Source organism: Equus quagga, chromosome 9 (genome assembly GCF_021613505.1).
Source record: "Equus quagga isolate Etosha38 chromosome 9, UCLA_HA_Equagga_1.0, whole genome shotgun sequence".
Taxonomy (NCBI): domain Eukaryota; kingdom Metazoa; phylum Chordata; class Mammalia; order Perissodactyla; family Equidae; genus Equus; species Equus quagga.
This window is the reverse complement of record NC_060275.1, coordinates 18,649,440-18,664,035: the sequence shown is the minus strand read 5'-3', so window position 1 is coordinate 18,664,035 and position 14,596 is coordinate 18,649,440. Positions and strand designations below refer to the sequence as shown.

At 41.6% G+C, this 14,596-nt stretch overlaps 1 protein-coding gene across 4 annotated transcripts in view; it reads left to right on the top strand.

Annotated features, from left to right (window-relative positions):
• Nucleotides 1-14,596, top strand: part of NEDD4L (NEDD4 like E3 ubiquitin protein ligase) — a 337,485-nt gene that overhangs the window by 132,501 nt on the left and 190,388 nt on the right. Inside the window, exon 1 of one of the 4 annotated variants that reach the window (XM_046671965.1) lies at nucleotides 2,928-3,068. The exons of the other annotated variants lie outside the window; for them this stretch is intronic. The gene's annotated coding sequence lies outside the window, so the exon portion shown is untranslated. Of the gene's footprint in view, nucleotides 1-2,927; nucleotides 3,069-14,596 lie in introns of those variants that run through there. 4 annotated transcript variants of the gene reach the window in all.

The window sequence follows — 14,596 nt, the reverse complement described above, 5'->3', positions numbered from 1 at the left end:
AATGTTTGCTAGGCTGCCTTGATGGTCTTTGAAATGTCTCCACGGTTTGTTTCCTGTCTAGCCTAACACAAATAGGAGAGCTTTCTGTTGGGTTGGTTGGTGGGGATGTGGCTCTCGGGTACTGTATCTGTCTTTCAATGGAGTTCAGCAACCATCTCTTCCCGTGGAAAGGTGCTGTGCTGGGAGCTGCAGAACACAGAGTTTTGGGCCTCCGGGAATTTCTCATCAGTTGCTAATTTGAGCTCAGCCTGGCCGTTGAACATGGGCCATAGATTTCCAGATGTTGGAGAAAAAGATCCTTTAAGGTATAGAGTTGTCTTTCACTCTGCTTACTTATTTTCTAATTGTTTTCAAGAATCAATATCCGACTTGGATACTCTCATGTTCCAACACAACACAGCCTGTGTGGCCTTGAGGGTGTGCATGTGATGGTTCCAGAGGTGTTTAAAGTGACTCAGAAGAAAGCCGGGGTGGGGGGAGGAGTCACGTGTGGACTGTGTTTCTTGATATAACTATTTTATTTATGATCTTTGAGCTATTTCATATGAGGGTACACCTGATTGGAAGACAGAATGTATTAAAATTTACCTCTTGAATTAGTCTAGTATAAAATGAAACTAAGTGTCAGGTACTTAATTTTATAACTATTGCAAATAACATATTGGGGGTAATATGGGTAAAAAGGGCAGGAAATTTTACCTAGTATAAAGTTCTCAAAATTCTTATCTTCCTTTGTAACTAAAAGAGGCATCTTGTATTATACTGCAAACAGATGCTGCTACTACGTGGGAGAGAGATTTGCCAGCTGTGGCACAGCTGGTCACCCAGGCCTTTTTACAGCTGCCTGTAAAACCCATATGTATTGTCTTTTCCGTAGTACTTTCTTAGCAATCACTAGTATCATTTAGAGATTATCCCAGTGGCACCACTTAAAGGTGAAATTTTCAATTTCTTCTTTCTCCATGGCCCTCAGTTCCTTTGGCAAATTTTCCCTAAGATTATATGCTTTTGAGAGCCTCCTGGACCTAAATAGATTCGATAGGGATTAAGCAAGGTTTTGGAGGTGTGAAGTGGTTAGGAGAATTTCTTCAAATGTTACCTTATTAGTAGCTCTTTGTTTGTGACTTGATTTCCAGCATGTTCTCTACTCTAGCTTGCACAGAACAACTTCCCTGAACCCACCCAAGTCTTGGTCACTGGCCGGGGTCCAGTCAAAGGCTGTCTTTGGTATGTCCTGGGTCTTCAGCCAGTCTCTTCACTTGGTAGAGTTGCCAGCCTCATATTTTCCATTAGAATTTGGCCCTTGGCTGTTACATTTTGGGAAGATACTGCCTCTTTGTTTCTCTTTTCTCTGTCTGTCTGGGGAATTTCATTCTTTGCAACCAAATCACTGGATGTTGAATGGGGGAACAAGGTAATAGCAAATATCAGAACTTCTTTCCTCCCTCTTGTAGTTAGTGGTCTGATCAGAAGTCTGAGGGAAAGAAGGAAGGTTGGGAAGATGATTTGGTGGAGAAGAACAAAGATTGTCCTTGAGCAGCCAAACCAGCTGTCAGAAAGTTAATGTAACGAAGCAGGAATTCCAAGGTGCTGCCTCTGGGAGAATGGATTGAAGATGGTGTGGGGTTCATGACTGCAATGTGCAAGAGCCACCACCAGATGGTGATGGTGGCTTCTTGGCCCAGTGGGACTCGGTCTCCCCCTCCCATTAAAGTCTCTATCAGCATAGCCATTGTCGTTCATATTGAGTGGTATTATAAGTAACCTGTGAATTCCATTTTAAGAAATAATTGCCTTTTAAAAGGAAGCATTAAAGAAAAAGACCCACAGGCTCAAATAAGAGCCTATTTTCCTCAACACTCGCGGCTCTTAAAAGAGGGCATGGTCTTGGCCTTGAAGTATAGTAGTAAGTTACAGGGAATTTGGGGCAGAAACCTCCCTCTAACTTGGGCTGCAACTTGGTGTTCCTGGCAGGGTTTGGGCCTAGGGGCCATATGATCTGTCATTGTTGTATGCCAAATGAATTTTTTAGATTGGCATAAATACATCTCTAAGCTGTTGGAGACATTGGTTAAAATACAGTGGGAGGAACATCTTGCTGTTGGATGTGCACTGGATCAGTTTTTAAGGTGAGGGAAGGTGAAAGGAGTGGCTGTAGTTGATTTAGGACTGTATTGTTAGAGCCACAAGCTACTGGAGGCTAAGTGAACATCCAAGGGGCCGAGGCCCGTTGGCCTGCGGGACTGCTGGCCTCTCCATGGTTCCTCACAACAGTCCACGAAGGAGGTTTCAAGGCTCTCTTTCTACCGATGAGGAAGCCAGAGGTGGGAGAGGTCAAGAAACTTGCCCAGTGTCCCCCAGCTAGCTAGTTTCATGTGATGAAAATATATGCTCATTCCATATCCTTGAGAACAACCGAGCAATTATTTAACCAATAGTATTCAGAGGGCTTTCTTCATTTCCTTGACTCACCTTCCTTTCAACACTGGCATGAACATTTAGGAAAAAAGGTTAATTAAAACATTTCCGGGGTCACCTGGGCCCAGCCAGGTGTATGCACTTCTCAGGTTAAGTTGGCTTTAACTTTCCTGATGTTGTTTTGCTGTGGGGGAAGTGTTGTGGGGCTGTGCTTTGAATTGTTTTTGTCCCTTGAATCCACAAAGTTCCCCTGTAGTCATTGGTTCTGCTGCCTATGATGAGCTGCTTCCCTCTTCCTTACGTTTGAAATTGCTCCCGATTTGAGGGAGGCAGGCAGCCGCAGCAGCATCCAGCCCAGACAGGCTTCAGCACAGCACCAGCCGGTACAGCTTGAGGGTGTCTGGGGTGGGTGGCTCTCAGCTGGGCCCTACCTGGGCGGGGGAGTTGCGGGGGAGCCCTCCCCTCCACGCGCCTCCCTCGGAGCACAGCACCTCCTGCTCCAGGCTGTTGATCACCTGTCAACAGAGGGAACTGGCAGAGACCAGGATTTCTCCTCCCTGCTGCTGTCGTTAGGGGAACAGACAACCGTCTGCATCCAGACCAGCCTGTCTCTCTCCCCTTTAAAACGGGGTCTTCCTGCCTGGAATTTGGTAAGTGCCAGGAAAGATTCCATTTTCCTTGGTTAACATCAAGGGAATGTTCTCTTATAAATGGATCCATTAGCTTTAATCTGAATGTGCCAGAATTTGGGGAATTGCTTTCTCTCTCTTTCCCTCTCCTTCCTCCCTCCCTCCTTTCCTTCCTTATCTATTAAACGTTTTTTGCATACTTCAAAAATCAAAATGTATACAGTGAAAATTTTTAATTTATGTGCTTAACCTCTGTCATCTTGTTTGAAACCTATTTTTTTCAGTGCACTGAAAAATTATTACACAGATATTGCTCTGGTGCCTTTCCCCCCTCTTTTGAATAAATATCTGTATTTGTCATCACTGTGTTCCTGAAATGTCCAAAATAGACACAGTGAAGGGGTCTGTTGTGCAGAGTTCTGAAACTTGGTATAAAACCCTAGGTGAAATGAGGACAGATCTTTTATTTAAATTTTTTCTTTTTATACTTGTATGTTAAGCTCAATTTAAAGCATAGCGAATGCCATCAGCTAGGTGCGGGTGGGACAGGTGCATCTCTTTACTGCTGCCGCTTTGTCTCCTGGGACACAAACACCGTCCTCATTTGTTTCCTAGCCCTTACAGGAAATGCCTGTGGATGAGTCACGTGACTCCTAACTTTAGTTTTCACTTGCGTTCACACAGATTAAAGGGTTTTGCTCTTATATGGATATTCAGATATGAACTTTTTAAAATTGTAAATGAGGTACCTCGTAATTAGGTCATTATTCATTGTCTTTTCCCCACATCCCTCAGCCTCCAAACATATAAACTTATATGGGAAAATAAAACTGGTACTTATATTTTCTTGACTCTATGTTAAGAGTGCTCGTGTTAAATGTCATAAAAAATACATACAGAAATTAATCTCCAGGAATCTATTGTCTTTCCCTTTGAGGTTAATCTCACTAGTCAGAATTAGTGCGGTTCCACTTTTCTTTCTTTTGCTTTGATCACAAATAATGCTTTATGGCAAACAGATAATTGGAGGGAAATTGGATTATGTAATACTGGAATGGAACACCAGGGCTGTGCTTGCTCTTTTGGGGTGAGTCTATAAACAAGGAGAAAGTCTCGGGCTGCCTTAGACAAAGGGTGATGGAGGGGCTTGTGCTGGTTTTTATGAGCTGTGAGGGGAGGAACCCCGAGCTTGTGCAGCATCTTGAAGCATGTCAGGAAGAACACTTGTCAGCTATCTTCAAAACCGTGGCTGTTTGTAATGTGTGAAATTGAACTTCTGACCCTATTTGCTGGAGGGCGACTCCTTGTTTTGCTTGAGAGTCAAGTGGCATTGGGTCCCTGGCTGTGGGAGAAACAGCAAAGCAGCCTGATGAATAGGGAAATGCCGTCCTTCTTGTGTGACTCGAAATTGTAGAGTCTAAACTATCACCTTAAAAGGAGACGTTTCCTCTGAAAAATGGAAAACTGGAGACACAAACTCCTCAGACTTTACATGTCTACAGTTCCTTACCTGTAAACTCCTTTGCATGTGAGGTGACAGTTACACCTCGTAAGGGATAAGGAAGAACAGAAAGTAAACCCTAGACCATTAACTGCAGCTATGGGTGGAGAACAGCTGGGGAAGAAAAGAAAGAAATGCCCACCCCCCCTAAGACGCCCCTGTTTGGTTCTGCTCCTTCTGTCCCATTTTGGTGTCCTTCTCCTGAAATGACCCAAGCTGTGTGTTTGGCAACAAGAGGCTGCTGTTTTACCTAAATGCGTTTTTTTTTAGCTCGTGAACTCTCATCCCTTACCAAGGTGCCTGGTTAATGATCTTTAATGTAAATGATTCTCTGCCATGATTAACGTTTAGCTTGGTTAGTACCCCATGGGTTGAACTCCGTGGTCCTCCCATGCGATCTATTCTTTTCCAGCCGTCTGCCCACCTGTAGGAACTGGGCATAGCCAGTTCTCTCTTTATGTGTGCTCTTTCCCTCAGGGGGAATTTGGCATGAGCCAGATGAGGTGGAACCAGAGATACTGAGCAGAAGGGAGCAGCTGCAGAGTGCCTTGTGTGGTGTTCAGGCTCCTGAAATCCAGAGACGACCTAGTGAATCTTTCCACGGAGCCTGCTTTAGGGAGGGAGGGAGGGCTGCTGGTTCGAGTTCTGTCAAGGTGGTGGTGATGCTGGGTGATCAGCATCTCCCCACCGCAGGTGCTGACTCCTTGGGTCTCTTTAAGCTGCCTTGGCAGCCATCTGCTCTCACCATCTTGCTGGTAGGACACCCTTTGGCATCACTCCATGAAGGGAAGAGGCGTTTGGGTGGCCTTGCAGCTCATAGGGCAGGTGGAGTTAGTCATTTTCTTCTGACCTAAATATGTTGTGGTTGTGACTTCTACCTATTCATACTGACAGCTAAAAAAAAAGATAAGAAATGGTTTTCATAGCTACAACAATGGGAAATGTCCTTTTTTAAATTATTTTAAGAAACAACTTTTAAAACCAGATTTTAAAAATCCTATGGTACCAACCCATAATCTCTCAGGTTTCCCTTAAGAATGTAATCATCCTGTTTAACTGTGGATTATTGAAGTATTCCTCTCCACGCCACCCCCAAGTTAAGCACCGAGTGATATATAAGGAACCTCGGGACATTAGCCTAAAGTATTTGTAAGGCGCATACTTCCGTTAGGTCTTTCCTCTTTCCCTGGTCTTCATTTTATTCTAGGGAGTGAGGTCTGTTTTCATGCTGGTGGCAAAATGATCTTGGGCAGTGTGCCTGTGGTCTTCTGAAGTGGTATGTGGGTGGGTTGGGTGGCACCCAGTGGTCATGAGTTGTCCATTTGGCCTCTTTCCCAGACCAACTTCTGCCTTATGCTTGGTTGGTTTGGCTGCTGGTTGTAGAATGTTTACTTTAGAATCTTGGGAAGGAAAAGGTTAAGAATGATTTCTAACCCAAATTCCTTGTTTCTAGGGAATTATCAAATCTATGCATTCTATTTATTTATTGTTTTAAAAAGTACTAACTCCTAATAGCTGAGGGGATAACTTCTTGCTTCTTTGGTCACCCACAGTGATTATATTTTCAGGCAAATACTGGTTTATATCGTCTAATAAAAGATTTTTTTAAGTCATTTCATTCACGTTGAAATCTTACATTGATACTCAAGTCATATAATATGTATTTATGTATAGCATGAATTGCTTTAAGGCAGTGGTTGTCACCCAGGGATGATTCTTGCCCCCTCCCTCCCAGGGAACATCCGGCGATGCCTGGCGACACTTCTGACTGTCCTTTCATGGATGCAGGCCAGGGAAGCTGCTCAGTCTTTTACAGTGCACGGAACAACCCTTCACCACAAAGAGGTGTCCAGCCAGTGTGTCAGTAGTACCAAGGCTGAGAAATCTTGCTTTAAGGAATGCACAAAATTAGAAATGTCACGGAAAATCTGAAATCTCTGGGTAGCCTATCCATAAGGAGTAAAAGTGTGTTTTTTGCGAAAGTGCTCAATTGGGCCTGGTTGAATTAACAAATTAGTGGAGCGTGTAAATTATATAACATAGCTGTAAAGTCATAAGATATATTTCTTTCAAGTTCAGATTATTGGCAGAGTGTCTTATTTTAACATAATACGTTTCATAGTTAGTTATTAGTTTGCTGGTGTCATCGGCCTGAACGGAGGGTTTGTTTTCGTTGTCAGGCAGGGAAAGCTCTCCGGCAGCTGGTGGGGGGGACCTGGCTGTGGTCACGTGGTCTCAGAGGCCCTCTGTGGCTGATGTTAGGATCCCTGCTGCTAACCTCACTCTGGTGTTGGAGACTGAAATGAGAAGGAACTGTGGAATTTTAGACACAGATGGGAATCTCAGTCAGTTTAGTCTAATCTCTTCTCTTTCGAGATAAACTCCAGCCTGGAAAGGTTAATTTCCTTTTCTAATCATTCTGATGTGGTTTCCCCCTTGTTTCAGTTCTTAGGGCGATTTTTGTCTGCTTAATGAATTCATTTTCCAGTTAATCATGTGTTCCTTTCTGCCACCTTTTGTTGTCATCCTGCCTCGCTCTTTGAAATCTTCAAGGTTAACTTTTTATGCATTTACTTCTGGCCACCTTAATTAGGTTAAACTAACTCTGGGGACGGGACAATGACTTACACACCTTTGGGTCATAGTAGTACTCATAGAGGTGTTCTGTAGGTTTCAGACCCCAAAGCTATTTATTGACCTGATTTAAGTGACACACAAGCTTAGCATGACTGAACCAGTCTTAGTATCTAAAACTGACTTCCAGATTGGTGTTCTTCATAACATGACTCACTTTTCACATGTGGAAACTCATTACATACTTGACAAATAATAAGTTCTCTAAGATGGTAGTTACTTTAGCTATAGATCAAGGTATATATTTGGTCTGTTGAAGAGCTGACTCCTGGTGGTGTTTCATTTGATATGTATATGCATTTTTCCTGGGCTTAGGATGCCTTGAGAAGCATCATTTTAGTCCTTTATGGTTGTATTTGTTATATTTCCTTAAAGCCTTCTTATGGTGAACTTTATATTGCGAGAAAGCCAAAATTACATCCTGGAAGAGGAAAAGGACATTAGGGAAAAACCGGAGATCTGAATAAAATATGGACTTCAGTTGATATATCACCTTTGATCGTTAGTTGTGACAAATATATCCTACTAATGTAAAATGTTAATAATGGGGAGACCGGATATGGGGTATAGGCGAGCTCTCTTTGCAATAATTCTCTCTCTGTGCTGTCTTTGCAGTAATTCTATAAGTCTTCAGCTTTTCTGAAATAAAAAGTTGATTAAAAAGTAATTGCTGCCATTTTGTCAAGGGATGTAATAGTAAATTTTATTGTTTTTCTTTGAACTAGGCTGCTGCAAAGTTGAATTTCTTGTTCGCCTCTCAGCTTTCTGCTCAGGATAGCCGTGAAGTGACCCATTCCAAAATGTGCCCAGATCGGTTTGAGCAATTTCAAACCATATTATGTGATTTTAATTGCCCACCGCCGCACTAACTCATTTCTAGGTGGTGTATTTAAAAGACTAGACAGAATTTTCAGATTAAAAAGTTACATCAACAGAAAGTGTATTTGTAGGTGTGAATTGAAATACTATTGGCTGGGAATGCTACCAGCAATGTGCTAGTTGGACAATGGGACGTGTTCCTTTTTCTGCTGGGCCTCCAAAGGCATCTGGGTGACAGAGTTCACTGTCTCAGAGCAGCCTGGTATAATTCAGTGCCTCTGAAACTGAAATAAGAAATTGTGACTCCTGGGTTCATAAAGCCACAAAAGACACATATGGGTCTATTATATTTGATGTCACTAAAAATGCTTTGTGTGTGTTAAACATGGCTATATTATGGGGGAAATGAAAAGTTGGCATGAATTTTTAAAGTTATATTTGAAATTGCTGGCAGTGTCCTCCAGCCCGTGACCCCCACCCCCACTCCTCTGTTGGTGTGGGTCCTGGGGAGCAGTATGAAAAGCTCGGGACTAGGAACTAGAACTTGAGTTCGGATCAGTCTGACTCAATTATTTTAGCTATAAATGAGCGTAATAGTCATCCTGAAATTTTGTTGGAAAACAGAATGAGATAATATAAAATGTATTTGAATATAGTACGATCTGTACAGATGCTGAATATGTTACATTTTAGTAGGGGTCAGGCGCGCCCTACCACAGGCCTACTTGTGTGGTAGATTTTTATCTTAGGAATATTGACATTGCATGTTGGTGGACTAAGTTTGGCTTTGGTGCCAACCTGTGTTCTTTCTTGTATTCTTGCTCAGAGTGCATGTATGTTAATGTTAGATAAAGACGGTTACTTGGAAAGTTGATTTTTAAAAAATTATCCCAGCATGTACAAAAACAGAGAAAATTGCATGATAGCAAAGAGCATAATGAAATCCTGTCACCCAACTTCAACAATTATTAACATTTTGCCATTTTTATTGCTATCGGATGCAGTTAATATTTCTTTTGCAATTCTTTTTACCTTAGCATATATCCCATTAGGGCTGTATGATAAAAACACGTTTCAAAGTCAAGTTTAAATAACGTTTCTCTATGTGATCGCCCCACCAACTTGCTACCTTGTTGGTTTTATTTGTTCTTGTTTTTCTAAATTTAATTTTCTTTTTTAATTGGGTAAAACATTAACCAAGTTGTAACTATAATATTAGGTCTACTTGGTCAACCTGTCATCCCTGTCCCCCAACAGGTAACCATTTTTATTAGATTTGGGGTTGTCCCCCCATTGTCCTTTTTGGAAATAGAAGCAAATAGGTGCATATATTTGTATTTCTTAATAAAGCAGCACTTTATATACTATTCTGAACTCTGATTTATTATTTTTTTAGCACTGTATCCTGGAGCTCACTCAATATCAATATGGTATATAGAGAACTTCCTTGCGTCTGTTTACAGCGGTGTGTTATGTCCACTTGTGGATGTGCTAGAGTTGATTCAGTCAATCCCCTATTGTTGGACATTCTTGTTATTCCTGGACTTGTTCATTGTTTTGCAAGAAATAGCCTTGTGTATAGTCATTTCGTATTTTTGTCTAGGTATTCCAGTAGAGATAAGGGGATGAGACAAAAGAGGCAAGGAAATTCCTTTTCTCTTGTACAAGTATAGCTCCTCAGTAACCTTTCGTTCCCTCAGTCTCTGTCCTCCTGTTTAACACCTGATTTGTTCTCTTCTGTAATCCCTAATTTAAGAGGTGTAGCTCTTCCGGCTATAAACCTCTCTTCCTGCCGTAAGTTGTTTTTTTTTTTTTTAACTTTTTATTAAGATTATGATAGTTTACAACCTTGTGGAATTTCAGTTGTACATTATTGTTAGTCATGTTGTAGGTGCACCACTGCACCCTTTGTGCCCTCCCCCCAGCCCCCCCCCTTTCCCCTGGTAACCACCAATCAGTTCACCAGTCAGTTTCTCTATATGTTTAACTTCCACCTGTGAGTGGAGTTATGCAGAGTTCGTCTTTCTCTATCTGGCTTATTTCACTTAACATACTACCCTCAAGGTCCATCCGTGTTGTTGTGAGTGGGATGATTTTATCCTTTGTTATGGCTGAGTAGTATTCCATTGTGTGTGTGTGTGTGTGTGTATATATATATATACACCATTTCTTTGAACATAAGGGTGCATGGGACTTTTGGAATTGCTGATTTCAAGTTCTTTGGATAGATACCCAGTAGTGGGATGGCTGGGTCATATGGTATTTCTATTTTTAATTTTTTGAGAAATCTCCATGCTCTTTTCCATAGTGGCTGTACCAGTTTGCATCCTTCCTGCCGTAAGTTTTTAAAGCTAAAAAGAGACCTTAGAGATGGCTCATCTTTCTCATTTTACAGATGAAGGACTGGAGACCTAGGAAGTGGGGGGGGAGGGGGAGCCCAGCTCTCCTGTGCCCTGCCCAGCAGACAATGGTGTTTGTTAAACTCTCCCTCTGCCCATCCTCGTTGGCCAGGCTGTCCTCTGGGGCAGTGTTACTCAAAGTGTGGTCCACGGACCAGCAGTGTCACCTGGGAGCTTGTTAGAGATGCAGAATCTTGGGCTCTGCTCCAGACATGCTAAATCAGAGCTCACTTTTAATTGGATTCCCAGGTGACTCATGCGCAGTTAAGTTTGAGAGTGCTAGTCTGATGGCCTCCCTCAGGAGAGGACGCAGCTGTGCCTTATCAGCAGGGATGGTGCTGGTCCTTTTCCACAAGAGGATTCTCCCCTTCCTCCTTGTGCAGCCCTCCAGTCTGCCTGTCCCTGACCCATGCTGCACTCCCCCTGTAAGGCCTTCAGCACTGATCTCTACAGGGGCCAGATCTTTCCTGGTTAGTGTCCATTCCTTCTTCATACACAGCCTCCATCCTTCTGGATTTATATGTTCTATCATGTTCCTCATGTTGGGCAAGTGCTCTTGCTTGTATTTCATGACTCTATTCATGCTAATTTGTATTTGTTTAGTTTATTTCGCATTTTCTCATCATTGATGTTAAGGACCTTAAAATGCTTGCTTGTGTGTATACCACCATGTAAGAGTTCCATCATCATCGTCGTCACCATCATCATTATTTCCATTTCTTTGCTTTATTTCTGCTGCTGTGAGGGTGTGTGTGTGTGTGTGTGTGTGTGTGTGTGTGTGTGTGTGTATTTTCAACTGGTAATATTAGGCCTCAATGCATACTTAAGTAAAAACTTAATTGGAAATTACTCCTTAAATTATCCACACACTGAATTGGCAGCTAATGTGACTAGAAGTGGTGCATCATTGTCATAATAAAAATAAAACCCTTTACTGTTGATTCAGTATTTCTAGTCTCTTCCATTTCAGTTTTGGAAGGTCAATTTTTAGAAAGTGGAAGTAATAATTTATCTAGATTCAGTGCTGAGGTTTAGTACACTGGAGGAAAGATTTTAGTATAATAATATGTAGTGTTGGTAAATGTATAAGAATAAGAGGGGTTTTTTTTTTTTAAAGGCTGCTTTGTATACTAAGAAACAGATGGTCATTTTTTTCTAAACTGTGTTAGCTGCACCCAAATTAGTAGATGTTAAAATAACTATGGCTGGTAAAAACATTTTTCAAATTCTTTTTACTTTTTATATAATTAAATGAAATTCTCCATTTGGTAGTTGATCTCTCAGATAAATTAAGTCTTGCCAGACTGTCTGAGAAGATAACTAGTGAATCAGACCCTAAAAACTTGTAGCATTTGAAAAATAACAACTATGTGCTGCGGTTTATAAGGGCATCATTAAAGAAATTTTTTCAGTGTTTTAAAATTTGTACTGGTGAATTTTAGCCTGGTTTAAGTGAATCCAGTTCATATCAGCTGCTGTGAAAAAGCCTTTGCTTCCAGCCACAGAAAAGAACCAGTTTCAAGAATGACTTAAAAAATTCAACCTCTTTTTTGAATTTGAAGACCTAGTTGACCTTATTACTAGATTTGTCATAGTGTCCATTTCTACTTCACTTTTAGGCACTAACACATTTATGAAATAGTTAAGGATGATTCATTTCTTCACACTAAGCATTTATTTTCCTTTTGGTATATATGTGACAGGTGGCTGTCTGGAATACTAAGAGAATTAAGTTCCTTGATTTCAAGATGCTTACTGTCTAATAGGAACTTTAAAATTCCCACTGGGCAGGGTTTCATGGGATCACTCCATCCAAGTGAGTGAGTTGGCATCTAGATAGATGAAAATTAGTCTCGTAACTTTACAGATATTTGACATTACGTTGACTGGTGACAGGTTGTGATGTGTGGGTATTGCATATGCTTCTGAGCTTTAATTAATCTTTTTAAAATTAGGTAAAGAATTTCCATAATGTTTGTAGCATTAAACATTCATTACATAGAAGATTTCATAAGTATTGTACATCTTTCTGAAAGTCACTTATGTAAAAGTTCAAAAAAGGAAGAAGGTGCTAAAAAGAAACACTAGAAAAGAGATCAGATAGTTTGTGAGGGGGCCAGCCCTGTGGCCAAGTGGTTAAGTTCGCGCCCTCCGCTTCGGCCGCCCAGGGTTTTGCTGGTTCGGATCCTGGGCTCGGACATGGCACTGCTCATCAGGCCACAATGAGACGGCATCCCACGTACCACAACTAGAAGGACCCACAACTAAAATATACAACTATGTATTAGGGGGATTTAGGGAGAAAAAGCAGGGGAAAAAAAAAAAGATTGGTAACAGTTGTTAGCTCAGGTGCCAATCTTTAAAAAAAAAGTAAAAAGTTTGTGAGATGAAATGAAACTCCAACTCTGAAATCTGACAGTACAGTGAAGAAAAGAAACAATAGATTAAAAAAATAAAGAACAGGAAAGAGAGGAACTGAACATGATAGCAAGTCGAATGTGTATCAGGTGCAAATAACCCAGCAGCTGTGAGCACCTCAATACAAGATATTTGGATTGAGTTAAACTAGTTGAATAAATATTATTTTATGAATAATCACAAGATATTCTAAGATAATCTACCAAGTGTAGTAAGTAATACAGAATCAATTGTATGTATCCTCATTTATTATGACCTATTTGTGTTTCCTGCTATTTAGATCATTAGTCCTCTTAATTAATTGCTTATGAACTAATGTGGGTTTTTGGTCACCAGCTTCTAGCCAGTACTTAAGCAGTCGTGTGTCAGTGGGAGGGTGAGCTCCGGGGCACTGAGCAAACTCCCCTGGTAATCTGTTGTGTTCACAAATGGCCAAGGGAATAACAGAGATTAAAGAAAGATAAATATCACCTGGCAAAAATGTTTGGCCTTTCTCAAAATTATGGAAGTTATATTTAGGAGAAATGTTTTTGGTAAAAATATTGGAAAGTTTGTTTTATAACCATAAGTAGCTGGGTTTGTTTTGACTAGAGGGAGGGGTGTGTGTGAGAGAGAAGCAGCGGATAGGGACTGTGGAGTTCGTCAGTCGAGAGAAGGAAACAAGATGATTAAGTTATTTGGTGTAGAATAAGAATAGAAAGCACGTAGGAAGTAGAATCTGGAAATTGCAGGGCTTTCCATTAGTCATTTATTGAAGCCTTATGGAGAAATGGCGGAAACCACCAGTAATTAAGAAAAGAAAGAATATTCTTGTGAAGCAAAGTTCATACTCTTTTCCTGGTTGGATAGAGCATAGTTCTGGTTCGACCCAATTCTCCTCTTGCTTCCTTTTCTGCCTGCTTTGTTCTAGCCAAACTAAACTGCCTGAGTTCCCTGTATGTGTTCTGGTTTCTTTTCTCTTCTGTGCCATTCTTTGTGCTCTCCCAGGATCCTCTTTCTCTTTCTCTGTGTGTGTGTGTGTGTGTGTGTGTGAGAGAGCCCTGCTTACCTTGTGAGACCCAGTTCACATACCAACGTTTGTATGAAGGCTTTCTTGATTCCTTTCATTCCTTCTAATTGCAATAAGGCGATTCTCGGAGGAATCAAAGATGCTCCCCTACGCATTGAGTGCAGGATCCATTGAAACTTCCAGCCTAAGTGTGGCTTAGTTGAGCGTGGCGAAGTCACTTGAAAGATTACACCAAGTTTTCCAGTTGGACGAAACCTGTTTACTATGTTTGTGGAACTGTGTTCTCACTGGGACGCTGTGTAAGGAGAGGAGAACCCCATCTTTGCCTGACATGGTAACTGAGGTGTAGAGATCTGGTGTTATGGCTTAAGATGTGTGGGGGAAGTAATACAAAAAAGTGGAGAGAGGCCAGGTGAGGGATGAGGCAATGGGACAGGTAACTGAAGAGACAGCAGAATTGCTGGTTAGACTGGAGGCATGATGAGTGTGTATGTTTGGGGGGAGGCTGGTGGTCCCCCTCTCCTGACCTCATCAGGCACGCACTGCCCCAGTCACCAGGCTGCAGGAAGCAGTCGTGTTCCCACCTGAGCACCTCCTTAGGTCATCACGGGGCCATAGTCCTGCACAGTGATGGGCATGTGGGATGACCCTCAGATACGGTCTTCCACCCCTCCCTGCACAAGAAGAAGCTTCTTCACCTGCCTCCCTCCCTCTTGGCCTTTGCACTGCGAAACACGCTTTCATCTGCCATCTATTCCTCCTTCTCTTT